Below are 16,269 nucleotides of genomic sequence, written 5' to 3' on the forward strand. Positions count from 1 at the left end.
TCTGGATGAACTGACTCATGGGCCTCAGTGTGAAGCTTTACCTCTAGTGTTTAATGAAAGTGAGGAAACAGAAAGGACTCCACCATGAATATTCTGTCTTTACGGTGCAAGCTCCTGGCTGCATAGATCAGCATGTGAAGGCAGCCGAGGAAAATGAAACAAACTTCAAAGTCCAAAGAGGAAAAAAAGAAGGGCCCATAGAATATTCTTCAAATGAAATTAACTGACCAACAGATGCTCTGAGGTTTTCAGGCTACTCAGCTTAAATCAGAGGGAGTGTATGCTAGAGATGGCAGGCCCTGCTTGGTTGCAGACTGTCACTTTCTTTTGGTTCTCAAGTAAGCATCCTTGAGGTGCTGTGCCGCAGAGCAGATTCAATTTTGTTCACTTAATTTTCATCTCTCCTACATGGTTTTCTTCTACAAAAATGGAGACACCATTTTCTTCAAGGGCCATTTACCATATAAAGAAATACATATAAAGAGAGTAAAAGAAAATTAATATAATCTAAGGCAATGGATTTTCGTCTCTCCTTTTAGGCAGTCTGACTTCTGCATACATTGATTAAAAGCTCCACCAGCGTCTATCACATACTATTTATACAGAAGCTTTATCACAAAACAGAAACAAATGGTCTTTTTTTTTTTTTTTTTTTTTTTTTTTTTGGTCTTCATGACTGCTACCTGGGTTCAGGCCACCCTCCTTTCATAGTTTTTATCTTACCTAGCATTCAACCATTAAATCTTGGGGTTTGGAGATAAGGCCTTTCTCTCTCCCAAGGAATGCTTTCAGCAGAAAGTCATGGAATGCCCAACCTGTGCTGACTTAAACTCCTGACATTTATTGCTATGTAACAAAAAGTTCTAGGTTTGATTGGCGGCTCAACAGTATCTCCAAACACCCAGGCTCTGTCTGTTCCCCAACTTAGCCACATCAAGCATAATGATTTCTTACCTCACTATCACAAAATAGCTGCCACAGCTCCAGGCATCATGCTCCCACATGGTTATATTCAAAAGCAAGAAACTCAGGGAGAAACCAGGGAAGTGAGAGTGCCTTTATCTTTCAGCTCTTTCTTCTATGGAGGGAGAGCATTAGGACAAATACCTAATGCATGTGCGGCTTAAAACCTAGATGATGGGTTGATGGGTGCAGCAAACCACCATGGCACATGTATACCTATGTAACAAACCTGCCCATTCTGCATGTGTATCCCAGAACTTAAAGTAAAAAAAAAAAAAAAAAAAAAGAAAGAAAAAGAAAAAAGAAAAAAAGAAAAGAAAACCCTTTCCAGAAATACCTTCCACAGACTCACTCATTGGCTAGTAGTGGGTCATTGTTTCAATTGTAGGGCCTCGCCGATTTTATTTTTTAAGTCATTGCCAATTCAGTTTCTTTCTCTTCTTTCTAATTGCTGCATTCCCCAAATCATCATTCTACTGAACCAATATCCTCCTAAAAGGTCCCTGCCTCACATCTACCCTCCACACCAATGCTACTACAGTACTCAATAAGGTGGCCAGTCCTCAAGAGGCCCCTGTGACTCCTGCCTCCTGGTATTTATACCCTTATCAAGTCCTCTCCCACATGGTTGGTGTGGCCAAAAGAACATGGCAGAAGTGGTGGGATTTTGCTTCTGAGGTTAGACGATAAAAGACACTGTGTTTTCCGTCTTGGTCTCTCTCATCTCTTCTCTGAGGACAGCCAATGCAACATTTTGAGGATACTCAGCCACTCTCTGGAGAGATCCACAGAGCAAAGATGGATGCCTCCTGTTCAACAGCTGCACGAGAGATCTTGGAGGTGAATCCCCACCCAAGTCAAGCTCTCAGCTGACATCGTGACTAACACCTTATGAGAAGCTCGAAGCTGGAAATACCCAGCTAATCTGCTCCCTAATTCCTTACCCATAGAAAATGTGAGATAATAAGTGTTTGTTATTTTGAGCCACTAAGTTTGAGGGTGACTTATTATGCAGTGATAGATAATGAATTCACTTACTGTGAAATTGTCCTGGTTAAAACTTATAAGTGGTCTCTATCACTTACAGCAGAGAACCTGCCATTGCCAGCAGGTGAGTTTTGATCCACAGAGTCTTTTGAAGTATTTTGAACTGATGTTTCAAAATTGGGAGATGTTGAACAGAAATCAGAACATCTTGCCCCTCAACTGTGTGGGGGCATGATGCCTGGAGCTGTGGCAGCTATTTTGTGACAGTGAGGTAAGAAATCAGAACATCTGCCAACCACAGAACACTCAAGGCCTGGGCCAGAGGATTGAGTGCCTCCTTTACAAAGAGCATGTGCTCCAACTACCCATGGCCTGGACCAGAGGACCGGCTGTCTCCTTTACAAAGAGCATGTGCTCCAACTACCCATGGCCTGGACTAGAGGATCAACTGTCTCCTTTAGAAAGAGCATGTATGCCAACTCATTGAGTTCCCTCCACTCACCTAAGGCCTGGGCCAGAGGATTGGCTGTCTCCTTTAGAAAGAGCATGTGCTCCAACTACCCATGCCTGGGTCAGAGGATCGGCTGTCTCCTTTACAAAGAGAATGCTCTCCAACTCGTTGAGTGCCCTCCACTCTAATTCCCCCAATAGCAGTAAGGACGTGTCATAGTTGCCACTTTTTGATGCCTGCTTGAACCATTACTTTAGTTATGTCTGAGATATAATTTTGTGAACCCATGTCGCTTCCAAAAATGGGTAAACAATAGGAAAGGAGGGAAGGAGGGAAGGAGGGTAGGAGGAAAGGAAGGAGGGAGGGGGGAGGGGAGGGGAGGGGAGGTAATAGAAGTTGGGAGAACATCTTTCTTTGTTAAAGAGAATGTTTTCATCTTTTAACATGCAAACAAAGTATCTAAGAACTATAAGCAGGTCTCAGTTCACTCATTTATCTTACCTGCCTGGTCCCTTTAGACATCAGTGTTTATGATCCCAGGTCTACGGGGCAATGGTGCTTCATAAGCACAGTCCAGGTTCTCTGGAATCCAGCCCAGACCACCAAATCTTGCTGGCTCACCACTTTTTGACATGGCTCCCACTGTGATGGTTAACATCATGTCCTGACTTGGCTGCGATATGGTGCTCAGTTGTTTGGTCAAACACCAGTCTAGATGTTGCTGTGAAGGTAAGTTTTAGATGTGATTAACATTTAAATTGGTGGAACTTAGTAAAGCAGATTATCTTCCATCTTGTAGGTGGGACTCATCCAATCAGTTGACGGTCTTAAGAGCGAAGACTGAGGCTTCTATAGAAGAAGGAATTCAGCCTCAAAACTGCAGTACAGAAAGCTTGCCTGAGTTTCCAGCTTGCCTGGCCGGCCACGTGGAATTCAGACGCCAGACTGTAACACTAACTCATACCTGAAATTCCAGCCTGCTGGCTTGTCCAACAGATTTTGTTCAGCCCCCACGTCATGTGACTCAATTCTTTAAAGTAAATAAATGTCTCTAGCACGTGCGCTGTCTCTCTCTCTCCTTCCTCCATTTATTACACACATACAGATGGGTGTGTGTATGTATGAAAGGAATGTGGGAGGGTGGGTATATTAGTTAGGGTTCTCCAAAGATGCGGAACAAAGATACAGAACCAGTGGGAAAGATAGATCTTTGTGTATCTTTGGAGAACCCTAACTAATAGACCCACCTCCCACATTCCTTTCATACATCAGACTGCCAGTTTCTATCCTCCATGTCCTTGGTCATGCACTTGGCCCTAGTTATGCCACCCCCTTCCACAAGGCCATCTTGCCCTCCCATCGCCCCAGCAATGCATTTTCCTTTAACTCAGTCCAGCTGTCCCCCTGCCCAGGAAGCTCCCCGTGACCACGTTTTTCTCCCCGATGACGCTCATTTGTGCAGATCCCTCTCAACCCACACATTAAGTTGGAACATGACAACTTCCTTTATGTGGCCTACCAGAAGAGGAACTGGGTCTTCTTCTGTCAAATGAATGAAATAAACAAAGGGATGAATCCCAACGTGTTATTACTGAGGAGGACAAACATAATAATCTTAGACAAAAGTAGTTTTATAGAATTACCATGTAAATCACTATAGAATAGAATAAATGCTTTGCAATTTAGGGGGAAACAGAAGGATTTTCTGGGCTTCTGGCAAAGCTTTTTCCTAACTAAATCATTTCAGGCACAGCTTTTGCAAATGCGTCTTCTGCTGGTCATAATTATGCGCCTCCCACCCCCCACTGCTTTGAATTACTTTGTGCTAACACCAAAATTGTTCCACAGAGAGTCGGATTGATTTGCTGAAATGTGATGAGGAGAAGTGGGATAAGAGACATACTTCACATGCGACACCCGTTGCTAGCACAGCTGTATTTCTGAGAAATATATTTCCGTCTTTTGGCTCCATTTCTTTTGTAGTTTAATAACTGAAGTACAAAGCTCATGAAAGCTGGGAATGTGTTGGAAGGTCAGTGAGGAAAAATGCACGTGGTGCAGTTAGGAGAGACAAGGGAGTTAAAATAACAGGAGAAATTGATCACTTATGAGCTTTCTGGTCAGTGGTTTATGGCTAAATATCTGTTTCAGCTGAAGACCAAACACTGGCTCACAGCCACCAAAAAGTAGAACAATTAAGAAACTCAGCAAGGAGAATTCCTTTTGTACCTCTATTATAAGCATATTTTTTATTTAAAATTATTTTATGTAATGCCAATAGAGTAATATCTTCATGTCATTATATAAAAGTAATGGCAGTGGCTAGTTTCGCCATTGGATGACAGTCCTACACATTGGAACACATTTTCTCACCTAGCAGAAAGCCGTGCCTGCAGCACTCACCAAATGCCTCCTACAGTATCTTCCTCATGTGCACAAATGGCTTTATGTCAGAAATCAACATCCACTGAGACACCAGAAATTTGAACAGGTCCCTGAAGACAGGTTGACTGCTTTTCCTCCCTGTGGCACAGTCATTTGCAGTCTTTACTTGGTATTGCATCTGTAAATGGGATGTAGATAATATCTCCATCATTTCCAGGGAATATAGTGTTATCCACATCAGCGTTCATGATAACAAACACGACGTCCCAACTGAACTTTTTAATCAGGACTTTTGGGAGAACCAAGTCTGTTTGAGTTTAACAGATGCATTTGATGTTGTTATCTAACCATCTGACGCTGTGATGAAGCACAGAACGCAGGCTTTGTCATCAGCCAGCGCTACACCATACCCAGGGCTGGCCTCACCAGATGTGTGATCCTGGGCAAGACGTTTTGCCTCTCTGACCTGCAATACTCCGCTCTATAAAAGGAGGTCCATAAAAATCTCTTTGGAGGATCAATATGAAAATCAGAAACAATAAATTCAACTATTTGGAATAGGGATTGGCACGTAAGAGATGATAAAAAACAAAAGAAGTGCTTGTAATAGAATATGGCTGACACTATTCCTGCTGCTTCAGGATTCTGGCTGAAGCTTTAAACTGAGAATGGAAGAAAAGCCTTTCAGGTTCCAAAGGAAAGTGCTAAACACATTTCTCAGTACTTCTGAAAGATCGAAGAGCCAATCTAGAAACCAAACTGTGTGTCTAGCATGATACCTGCAATATGTGTGCAACATGCAACTTGCAGGTCTATACACCTATATTATGTGTGTATATGTACATACAGTATCTAGATACACACCTAGACATACGTAAATAAAGCTCATTAAACAGAATGTGCCAATTTGTCAGCCAATGGGGAATTGATGTGGATTCTCCCTCCATCATGAGAGAGGGAACTAGGGTGCTTGCCCACCCTTTCAAGCTAAGGAAAGGGGACTCCAGGAAGATATGTCAAAAGAAGCTACTCACACTTCAAGAGGGAGAGATCGGCACCTTGCTCCCCAGCACAGCCAATGCACTACAGACTGAGCAAAGTGTAAAGGCAGCTCCTGAAAGAACTAAACGTGTGTGTGTCTAGGAATTTGGGGCATATGGAAGCAGAGACTGCTGCTTCTCCTATTCTGAGTAATTCTGAAGATGGGAAGCTGGCAGGAGCAGGGCACCATAAAAGCCAGGGACTGAGGACACACTTGGGGATGCTACAGCAGGTGGTTGAACCTCACAGTTTGAAAGCACCCACCCAATCGGGCATCCTGCTGGACTGAGGGCTCCCAGCACCAGGAGGCTGTGGGTATGAGGCCAGTGGAAGCAAAAATAGAGGAGAACTGCAAAAGGCTCTCCATACAGATTATTGATTTATTTGCAGAGGCTTCTGCGGGGCCACTAGGCAACCACAAAGGTGCTCCCCAGGGAGGGCCAGCTTTGGGGGCCAGTCACATGCAGAGGGGATAGGGCAGGTGAGTTTCAACAGCCTCACATACAGGAGACTTGTCTTCTTTCCTCCAATCTATTTTCCCCCAACCCCTGCCCTGGAGAGGTGAGGAGAAGGAGGGACGCCGCAAGCCGGGGAACAGAAGAGCTTTGAACTGGATGGGAGACTGAAGCTTTCCCTCTACCTAGACTGTTAATACCTGACAGTGAATCTTCTCCACAAACTGAGTCAGAGCATCAAGAAGGCTATGAACGAACCTCCCTGAGATGCCTTCAGTGAGCAGGGAAGGGAAACCCAACAGAGCAAGATTGAAATACAAGTGGGAGAAAAGTAAAGCCATTTCCTGTTTGTATACTTCAGCCTTCAGAGGCCACAACAGACCAGCTACATACGATTATGTTATTTCGGAGCCTCCAAATGGAGTGACACCTACTCTTTTATTACCAATTACCAAGGCGTGGAAGGTGGGGAGAGGAGTCTGTGGCTCCTCCGCTCCATCTGTTTGTGGCTAGCACGTTGACTTCAACACAATGTGACTTAGGTACCCAAATTATTATAGTATTGGGACAGGCAAGTGTAAAGGGGTCCCCGGAGAAAATTCCACCAGCCTGCTCACTGGGAGGAGTGTGCACTGGGGAGGGGCCTTGGGAAAGCAGGGAGCAGCCTGGCCTCTTCCGTTCTGGGGTGGGGAAACTGGGATTCAATCTGTGAGGCAGGAAACCAGCTAGCAGGACTCTGGTTTTGCTGAGAGTCCCTGTTTCCCTTTGGTCCCTTTTCACTCAATAAACCCTGCCCTTCTCACCCTGAAGTGTCTGTGAGCCTAATTTTTCAGAGTCGTGTGACAAGGACCCTGTTTTTAGCTAACTAATGAGAAAGTCCTACAACAATATAGTGGGACAAAACCCAGGGACAACAAGCAAATTCATCCCATCCAGATTCTACCAAGTCTGTAAAAAAAAAAAAAATATATATATATATACACACACACACACACACACACACACACACACATATATGCTTACGGCTACTTCCAAACCTCTTTTTCTCATAATCACCCAAACCTAGACTAATGGATTCCCCCATTTCTGCTCTCGAAATTTCTCCAAACACGTCCTTTTCTCTAGAGGTACAGAATTCCTCATCAGCTGAATATGTACCTTCTCTTTGCACTGTAATCTATGATCATGCATAAGTCTTTCTCTGAAGGGGGAAAAAAGGACAACTTTTGACTTGAAATCCAGCTCTGGATTTACCTAGAAGTCAAGCTTTTTAAAATATGGTCCTCAGGGTTTAGAAGACAAGGGTGGGCTAATTCTGAATCTCAGCCTGCCTACAAAACCAGCCATACAATCGATAAGGAAGACAGATAAAGCCACACAGGACTCATGCCTTCAGCATGACCAGACAACAGAGAACTCTGCAACCTTCAAATTGCCTGAAAGTAACAAATTCCAACAGAGCTCTCACCACCTACTCACAGCTGCTAAGAGCCTGTGGATGCAGAGAGCAGAGAGGGAGGCAGAAAAAAGAGCTCAGAAAATAAACAGAGGGAGCAGAGGGCTGTGAGGAAGCACAAACTTGCCCTAGAAAGAGGAAATGAAATCGTCAATGCAAAATAACCCAATAGCAGTCAGGACTTGGAGATTAATAGGAAGGCACTGGAGAGTGGGTGAAGCCAGAAGGGGTGGCCTCAGAAGGTACTACTTGTGGGGGATAATCAGATCTAAAGAAAAGATCTGATGCCCCTTGGAGATGAGACAGAGATGGGAAAGAAGGACTTAACGGGGGGGAATGAGGAGCCTGCAGAAACACAACAGTAAACTGGAACAAGTGGAGAGACCCCTTGCTCTTGATTTGGAGGTCTCAGTGTTATCAAGATGTCAATTCTCCCTAATTTATAAATGTAGTGCAAGACCAACAAAAATTCTAAGGAGCTTTTTAACGGTGACAGACATGTTAGAAAACAACACACAGGAATATCTAGGAAAACATTAAAAAGGAATAACTTGGTGGGGGTGAGAAGGGGATAGTACCCCTAGCAGATGTTAAAACATAATAAAGACTCCCCACAATTAAAACAGAGTGGCATTGGCACATGAATAGACTGACATCAAAGAAACAATAAAATGTCAAGGAAAAGATGAAAAAATAGAATTTCCATTTGGAAAAACATAAAAGGAGATCCATCCCTCAAACCCTACATAAGAATAAACTCCAAATGAGTCAGAAATGTAAATGTAAAAATAAAAGTACATATACCAGAAAAAAATAGATAAATTCTTCTATAACCTATGCATATAGTAAAAGGCTAGGTCTGACTTAAAATTTAAGTGCAATAAAATAAAATACTAATATGTTTATTTGCATAAATTAAAATTTTTAAAAAGGTTGTATGGAATAACTACACCAGTAGTAATTTTTTTTTTTTTTTTTTTTAGGTGGAGTCTTGCCCTGTAGCCAGGCTGGAGTGCAGTGGTGCGATCTCGGTTCACTGCAACCTCTGCCTCCCAGGTCTCCCAGGTTCAAGCTTTTCTCCTGCCTCAGCCTCCCGAGTAGCTGGGACTACAGGCATGCACCACCATGCCCAGCTATTTTTTTTGTATTTTTAGTAGAGACGGTGTTTCACCATGTTGGCCAGGATGGTCTTGATATCCTGACCTCGTGGTCTGCCCCCCTTGGCTTCCCAAACTGTTGGGATTACAGGCGTGAGCCACTGCACCCAGCAACCATAAGTAAATTTTTAAATGACAAAACAGAAGAAAAATTGGCAACAAACATTGCAAATAGAAGAATTAATGTCACTAATGTACAAGGCACTTTGCAAAATCAGGGATCAAAATATCAAAAGTTCTACAGAAAAATGGGCAAACACATGAAAAACTATTCATGAAAAGAAATACATGCATGGCCTAGAACCATATGAAAAGATGCTCAACTTTGTTTATAATAAAAGTACACCAAGACACTGGGTACAGTGGCTCACACCTGTAATCACAGCGCTTTGGGAGGCTAAAGCAGGAAGATTGCTTGAGTTTCAGACCAGCCTGAGCAACACAGAAACCCTCATCTCTACAAAAAAAAAAAAAAAAAAAATCAGGCTGTTAGTGGAAAAGGAGGCAAAGTTTTTGACCAGGTGATCAAAATTACACCACCCATGTGAAGGACACAGCATGTGCTTCCAGAAGCGATGACAGAGGACACAGTATCTTCTATGCAGCGTGCTGTCAACCCAATCACAAGGAAGCTTCGGTCAAGCATAAAATAGGGAGCATTCTGTTTAAAAATTGAAGAGGCTACTGTATTCAAAAAAAAAAGAATCAACGTCTTAAAAGGCAAAGAAACATTATGTAATTGTTATAGATTAAAGTAGGCTAAAGAGTCACGACAATTAAATGCCATGCCCAGTCCTGAACTGAACCCTATACTGGAGAGAAAGTGTTACAGAAGATATTAATTATTATGTTTACTGAAAAAATTGGAATATGGGCAGTGGATTAGTTAAAGGTATTGCATTAATGTGTGTGTAAATCTATAGTGTAACATCATTAGTGTATGTGGTTATATTAATAAAAGATATTTTTCTACTTTTAGGAAATACACACTGAAGTATTTAGTAGGAAGGACATACACATAACTTATCTGCAAATGATTCCAAAAAAATTGTGTGTGTGTGTGTGTGTGTGTGTGTGTGTGTGTGTGTGTGCGTGTACATAGAGAAAGAGAGAGAGATTGAGAGAATATAAATGAATCGAATGGGTTAAAAACAAGTGATTCTGGGCAAAGAATGTAAGGATGTTCCTTGTACTATTTTTGGTTTTGCAACCTTTGGAGATGTAAAATTATTTTTAATAAAAAGCCTAGAAGTAATACTGGTTTCACTCTTCACTCTTCCCACTTCCTCGCTTTTGTCTACCCTGCAATTCACTGTCACCAAGCCTAGGTCTCCACTCTTCCACCGAAAACTATTCTGACAAAAGGCCCCAGTGTTTCCCTAAATGGGACATCCAACAGGAGTTCTAAAACTCTTCTTCTTGCTTAGGTCGGTGGCAGCAATGGACTCTTGTGGCTTCTTGCTGCTGCTTAAAAAGCTACACTTCTTAGATCTCTATGCTATTTTCTTTTCTTGCCTTCATAACCACTCCTCTCTGGCTTTCCTTTCTTTCCTTTTCTTCCTCTGCTCGCCTTTTAAATGTGAGTTTCCCAAGATTCTTTATTTAGATCTCATCTTACTCAACATTTCCCTGAGAATATTCTTCCATTTTTATGGCTCCAAATATCCTAAACTGGAGAGGCAGTTAAATAATTACTAAAACTCGATTAGTATGAGTATATTACTTAGCTCTTGCTGTATGCCAAACCACCACAAACTCTCTGTAGCATTCCACAAAAAGCGCTTCCTCTCATGGATCTGTGGGTTGTAGAGTTTGGCTCATCCGGGCTGGGCTTTCCTGGGCATGGCTTTAAGCCACAGGGTGGGCTCATATCTCCTTAGTGGGTTTCTCACCCTCTGTGGAATGGTGGGCGAGTTGGGACGTCTTCTCATGGCAATGGCAGGAGGCAAGAGAGCAAATTGAAATGTGGAATGTACCTCTGAAGGCCTAAGGCCAGGACTGACCCACTGTCATTTCAACCCACATTCCTTAGGTCAAAGAAAATCATAGTCAAGTCTAACGCCAAGGGGAAGGGAAATCTGCTCCATCTCAGGCTGGAAGGATTCAGAGTCTGATGAGAAAGAGAGTGGCTGCAGGGAAGGCTGGGGAACTGCACCTGTCTCCAGTAGGAATGTATGAACTGACTTGGAAACTGTTTCAACCTGCCCTGGCAGGAAAGGATGAGCTACGGGGACCAGAGTTCCTCAAGGTGAGGCATCAACAAGGACAGATGAGAGGGAAGAAGCAGAGAGAAGCAGTCCACCTTGAAGATTCACTCAGTGAGGAATTTTAAAACCTCTGCATCTCAAAGGTTTTCAGATTTTCTTTCCACCCTGGCATTTTCCAGGGAGCCCCAGGAGTGCCATGCTCCACTTGCAGGGCTGCTGTGCCCATTTCTCTTGTCACATTCCCTTAGACAGATGCAGCAGTTGTTGCAATGCTGGAAAATCTAGAACATGATGTGCTGTTCGACTAGGGCTGCTGCAGCGCCCACCCTGCCTGCTGCAGGGCAGTTGCTAAGAACTGTGAGATGCGAGGTTTCCCTTGCCCGTGTGCAACTTGCTTACCTATATAAATAGACAGCTGATCAAGCCTTTTTTTGGCAAAGATTCTCTGACAGGGTAGGAGCAAAGCACATGCCAGCAAAGGGCAAAGGGGCTCTCCATAGTCTATCTTTGAGGGTTCTTGTGAAGTTACTATGTTTGACATGAAGGCTGCTTACATTTTTACATGTATTTGATCTCGTTAAAATGGTCCAAAAGAAAGTGGCGTATGAAAGTACGTTCTGAAACCAGAAACATGGAGCATGATACTTCAAGCTACAGGCTCTGGAGTCAGGTGGGTGTTTCCCGGTGCTGCTAGCCAGCTTTGAGCTTAACTCTCCCAAGGGTCATCTCTTCATCTGGGAAGCATGGCCAACGCTAAGTCACAGCATTATATAAGAGTGAAACAAAAGCCTGTGTGAAAACCCCTGGTGTCCTGACTAACCCACAGTAGGCGCTGAATGAATAAAACCTTTGAAAGGTGTTGTCATCATCATCATCCTTTGCAGCATTGCTGGACCTTTTTCTTTTCCTAGCTCACCTCCTACAAATGTGTTACTCAATTGTGACACATATGTTTTTGGACATTCTTAGTTTACAGCTGCAAGTGATATTGAATATTGCAAATTAATTCACAGTTTAATGGCTTAGAGGATTTCTCTTACTTTGGGCAATTGGAAAATAGGAAATTAGAGGAGAAACAAATATGATATTATTTGAGTATTATTTGTGAAATATTTCATTTCAATAAAATTTCATGTATTTTCCAAAAAATATCAATTTTTTCTACTATACTACCTTCCACTTACCCAAAATAAAACCTAATAAGCAATAGTAATAGTTAACAGTCAAATATTGACTAACTTATGTTCTAGGCAGCTTCTAACATAGTTCCCAAGAAACCCTATCTCTTTATAGGTGGCCAGACCAGTAACTTAACTTGCTACTTCTAAGAAGATGTTTTAAAAGACCCTTCCTTATGACTGCCTCTCTCTCTGTCTTCTTACTTGCTCACTCTGATGGAGCAAGCTGGCATTTTGTAAACCTAAGGGTAAAGGAACTGATCATGATGATGGTCTCTGGCCGACAGCTGGTAAGGACCTGAGGCCCTCAATCCAACAGCCCAGGAGGAACTGCCACCAAGAGGACCCCTCCCCAGGGGACCCTTGAGGCCACCATGTCTCTGACTGCAACCTCATGAAAGACTCAGAGCCTCTGCACCCAACTTAACTATGCCCAGATTCCTGACCCATAGACATGGTGAAATAATAAATGCTGTCATTTTAAGCTACTAAGGGTAATTTTTTTACATACCAATAGATAACTGATACGACTACATTGTACTAACACTATCTGGAAGTTTAGATTTAATCTACGTAAGATGGAAAGGTTAAATTTGCTGCTTTCTGGAGAAACCCAATGGATCTCTTTGGAGACAAAATGTTCTCTTTCCGTGTCCTTTGGAGCAGGGGTTGTCATGGAGAATTCTTCTTAGAAAGTGAAATGCTAAGCTTCAGCATTGTGGGTCAGCCTCAAACTTGCAAAGCAAAGGTTTAGATCTCCATATTCTTTTTACTTGTGTTCAGTAGTAAATCTTCCTGTGTTATCTTCCTCCTTTCCATTGCCTGAGCTATTGTCTGCATTACTGATCCCTCACACAGCCATCTCAGCTTACTACAGAAAAATACCTCCTGGTATTTAGAATGTTTAAAGCACTTAAGCAAGCATATTCACAACCCATACTGATGCCAAGGCTGAATAATTGGGCTTGGACTATGCCTGGTACCATGACTCCAGATGAAGCCCTAGACGACTGCCATCAGCTCTGCTTTGCCCATACTGCTTACATGGAAGCGGTCATTTAGGCCGTGAAATGGCCAGACAGAGGAGCTCACCACTGAGAAGCCTCTGCTGCATGACAAACCCCTGCCTCAATGATTGTGCTTAATTCTTGAGTGGGCAACCTGCCTCGGAAGCAGATGGACAGAGTGAAAGCAGGATGGCGATGGAGAACAAGCACAGAAATATTTCAGTCTAGGGTCATATTGGCATTTGGGAGCTTGCCACCATCTGCTGTCCCCGGGTTCTCAGCTTGCTAATCCAGCTTGCAGATGGATTGACATTTTTCAATTTCTTAAATCTTGGGAAGAGTTTTGGTGGTTCTCTGTTGCTGCCATGAAGACTGTGCCTGTTCTCTGTCAAAAGGCAGCCAAGGTCTATAGCTAAGGCACCTAGATTCTACCACTTCATTATCGCGGGCTTGGAGTCTTTTCCTGAGGGGAGAGTGCACTGATAATTGTGGGCTGCAGGGCAAAAGCTTATTACCTGTCTTCACATCGTGTCACATGGGCCCAACAGCACATTGTTATACAGAGAAGACAATAAATTTGAAGAGATGAGGCCAACTCCTCTCAGCTCCTCACCTCCTGCCACCCCTGTTCCCTGTGACTGACCAGTCATGGACAGTATCTTACAAACACTTCCCCTTCCCAGGGCTCCTTTCCTTAGGATCACTCCCAGGTGTGCGGTGCCAGGAAGAGGGGAGATGCCCACCCTCACTGCCAAGGAGAGGCAGGAGTATGCCAGGGCACTTGGGTGCAGGGATGAGCCGCCATTGGCAACTCAGCTGGGCCCACTGGCCATGCCCTCGCAGGATCTCAGCTTTCTGGTGCACCTGGGGATGCTAGTGATGCTCGTCAGGGGTGAACTCACCTGGTTGGCATGATGGACGGTTGTGCTGCCGGGCACAGGGCTCCCAGCTGCTCTTTGCTCTCTTAGTCCTGGGAGGAGCTTTGCACTGGATCCAGGGAGAAAGGAGTAGTGCTTGGACATTGGTCCTAATGTCACCAAAATAAGGCAGAGGGCTCTTTCTTTGTTCTTCCTCATTGTTCCTTTGGCATAACCCTGACCTATGACCCGTGGAACATGGAGCACATCTCAGTCTTTCTCCTGTTGGGATGTTGGGATGTAGCTGAGAATTGCATTGATCACTTTGCAAAAGGGCTTCCTTGTGAAGACTTAAGGAACAGCTCATCCTTCAGTGTCAGGAAGAACAGTCTTCAATTCCTGAAAAACTGACCAGTGTACGCCTTATCGAAATGTGACTGTGGCTGATTTCATTTGCATCTTCCCATTGGCCACATTAGGCCAAGAACCATATTTGTGGCCCACCTCCCACCACATACAAGGCTGTGTGGCCAGCAAGACAACCTTTTTTCCAGGTCTATTTTAACTTCAGACCCTTTAATCTTTATTTGACCCTTTAAAAATGCCTATTTCTTTTTTTTTTTTTAACTACGTTGAAATATTGTATCCTTTAAGGTCATTTTCCCTGTTCTTTTGCAATGAGCTAGAACATAAATAGCATATTTAATATGCTAAAATAAACTTTTCTCCCAATGGTTATTTCCAAGATAAAAATCCATTTTATATCCCATCCCACCATGTATGGACTGCAAATGTAGTCTTTGTGTTGTCCTTAAGCAAATCTACCAATAAGATAAAGCATTTTCCAGGAAACCACTGAGGCACGCTATATCCTCTTCCTGGGCAGATTACAGTAATAACTGACAAATCTCCGACGTCACAGAGCCAGGTGGGGCACAGGAATGACTTCATTCTTCAATAAACATGAGTTTTCCTTGGGAGAGCTTTGAGCAAGTCTTCCCTGGTGTGTGGCTTCGGGGCATGTCCATGTGTAGCCACTTGGCTGGACACTGGGAGCAGAGTCAGAAAGTGGGTACGGAGGCACTTCTCTCAAATGACTTTACAATTTAGGAGAAAATCCTGATTGCAATGTAATTCTTCCAGAAGCAATGACTAAATCAGTCAACGCAGCATTATAGAATCGTTCAAGTGTGTGCATTAAGCCCTGGAAATAATGGAGGCATTTTGCAGGGGCGGCCCATTTGAAACACACTGGCGCTGTGCTTCTGTAATTTCCAGCAGCCGCATGGGCCACCTGAGTCACCGAGCTGCCTGAAATCAGTAGTGTACAGGGGATGAGGGGGACTCCTGAGAGAAGGGGGTGAACTAGATGATGGCATCCTAGGACCAACTGAGGATGATGGCTCACGGATTTCCCAAATTTAAAACTGGGACTTCTCAACAGAGAAGCTGAACAGGAAAGCTTCACAAAGTCATTTTCCTTTTGATAAGAAAGTGCTAATTAGCACCATCCATTCTCCATAGAAGACTTGTTTTCACACTAGTTTACCCATGGATGGAGTTTTCATGTAAACTGTGAGTGGCAGAGGGGCCCATCATCAATGTTTAAAATGGGATCTGTACATGGTGTTCCTCAACCTCTTTGAGAAATATGAGTGCTTTTTGTTTCATATTAGTGGTAGAAGCAGTCATTTGAAACTCTAGTCACAGCAGTCCCTGAGCCACAAACATACCCACAAAACACATGCTTGGATAGCGTGTGATCTCACCTGCACTGTCAATGTGTTTTGTTTACACTTGATCAAGCTTTTCATACTGTAGACAGTTCATTTCTTCCTCATTCCATCCTTGAATTGTTAGGCCTCAAAGAGATGAGGTATTACATGATAGTCATCTTTGTTCCTCAGATCTTAGTACATTTCTACCAGGAAGCAGACGTTTAAAAATGATCATTGAATAAACAGAGTTAATGGAAAATAAAAACAATTAGTCTCAGATACCATTTTTTGGAGTTAACTGACATGATGTTCCCATATTTGCTGGGACATTGTATCCCTCTCTATTTGAGAAACCAGAAGAGTAGACTTCATCAACTAGGTAATCTTACAGCAGAAAGCCGTGAGAA

The 16,269-nt window shown here is 43.2% G+C and overlaps 1 protein-coding gene across 2 annotated transcripts in view; it reads right to left on the minus strand.

Moving 5' to 3' along the window:
* The window catches only part of TAS2R1 (taste 2 receptor member 1), a 447,804-nt gene that overhangs the window by 87,092 nt on the left and 344,443 nt on the right, over nt 1–16,269 (minus strand). Inside the window, exons 1-2 of one of the 2 annotated variants that reach the window (XM_015451210.4) lie at nt 4,805–4,961; nt 2,903–3,122 (exon numbers count right to left, since the gene is read on the minus strand). The exons of the other annotated variant lie outside the window; for it this stretch is intronic. The gene's annotated coding sequence lies outside the window, so the exon portion shown is untranslated. Of the gene's footprint in view, nt 1–2,902; nt 3,123–4,804; nt 4,962–16,269 lie in introns of those variants that run through there. 2 annotated transcript variants of the gene reach the window in all.

This window comes from Macaca fascicularis, chromosome 6 (assembly GCF_037993035.2).
Source record: "Macaca fascicularis isolate 582-1 chromosome 6, T2T-MFA8v1.1".
NCBI classification, from domain to species: Eukaryota; Metazoa; Chordata; class Mammalia; order Primates; family Cercopithecidae; genus Macaca; species Macaca fascicularis.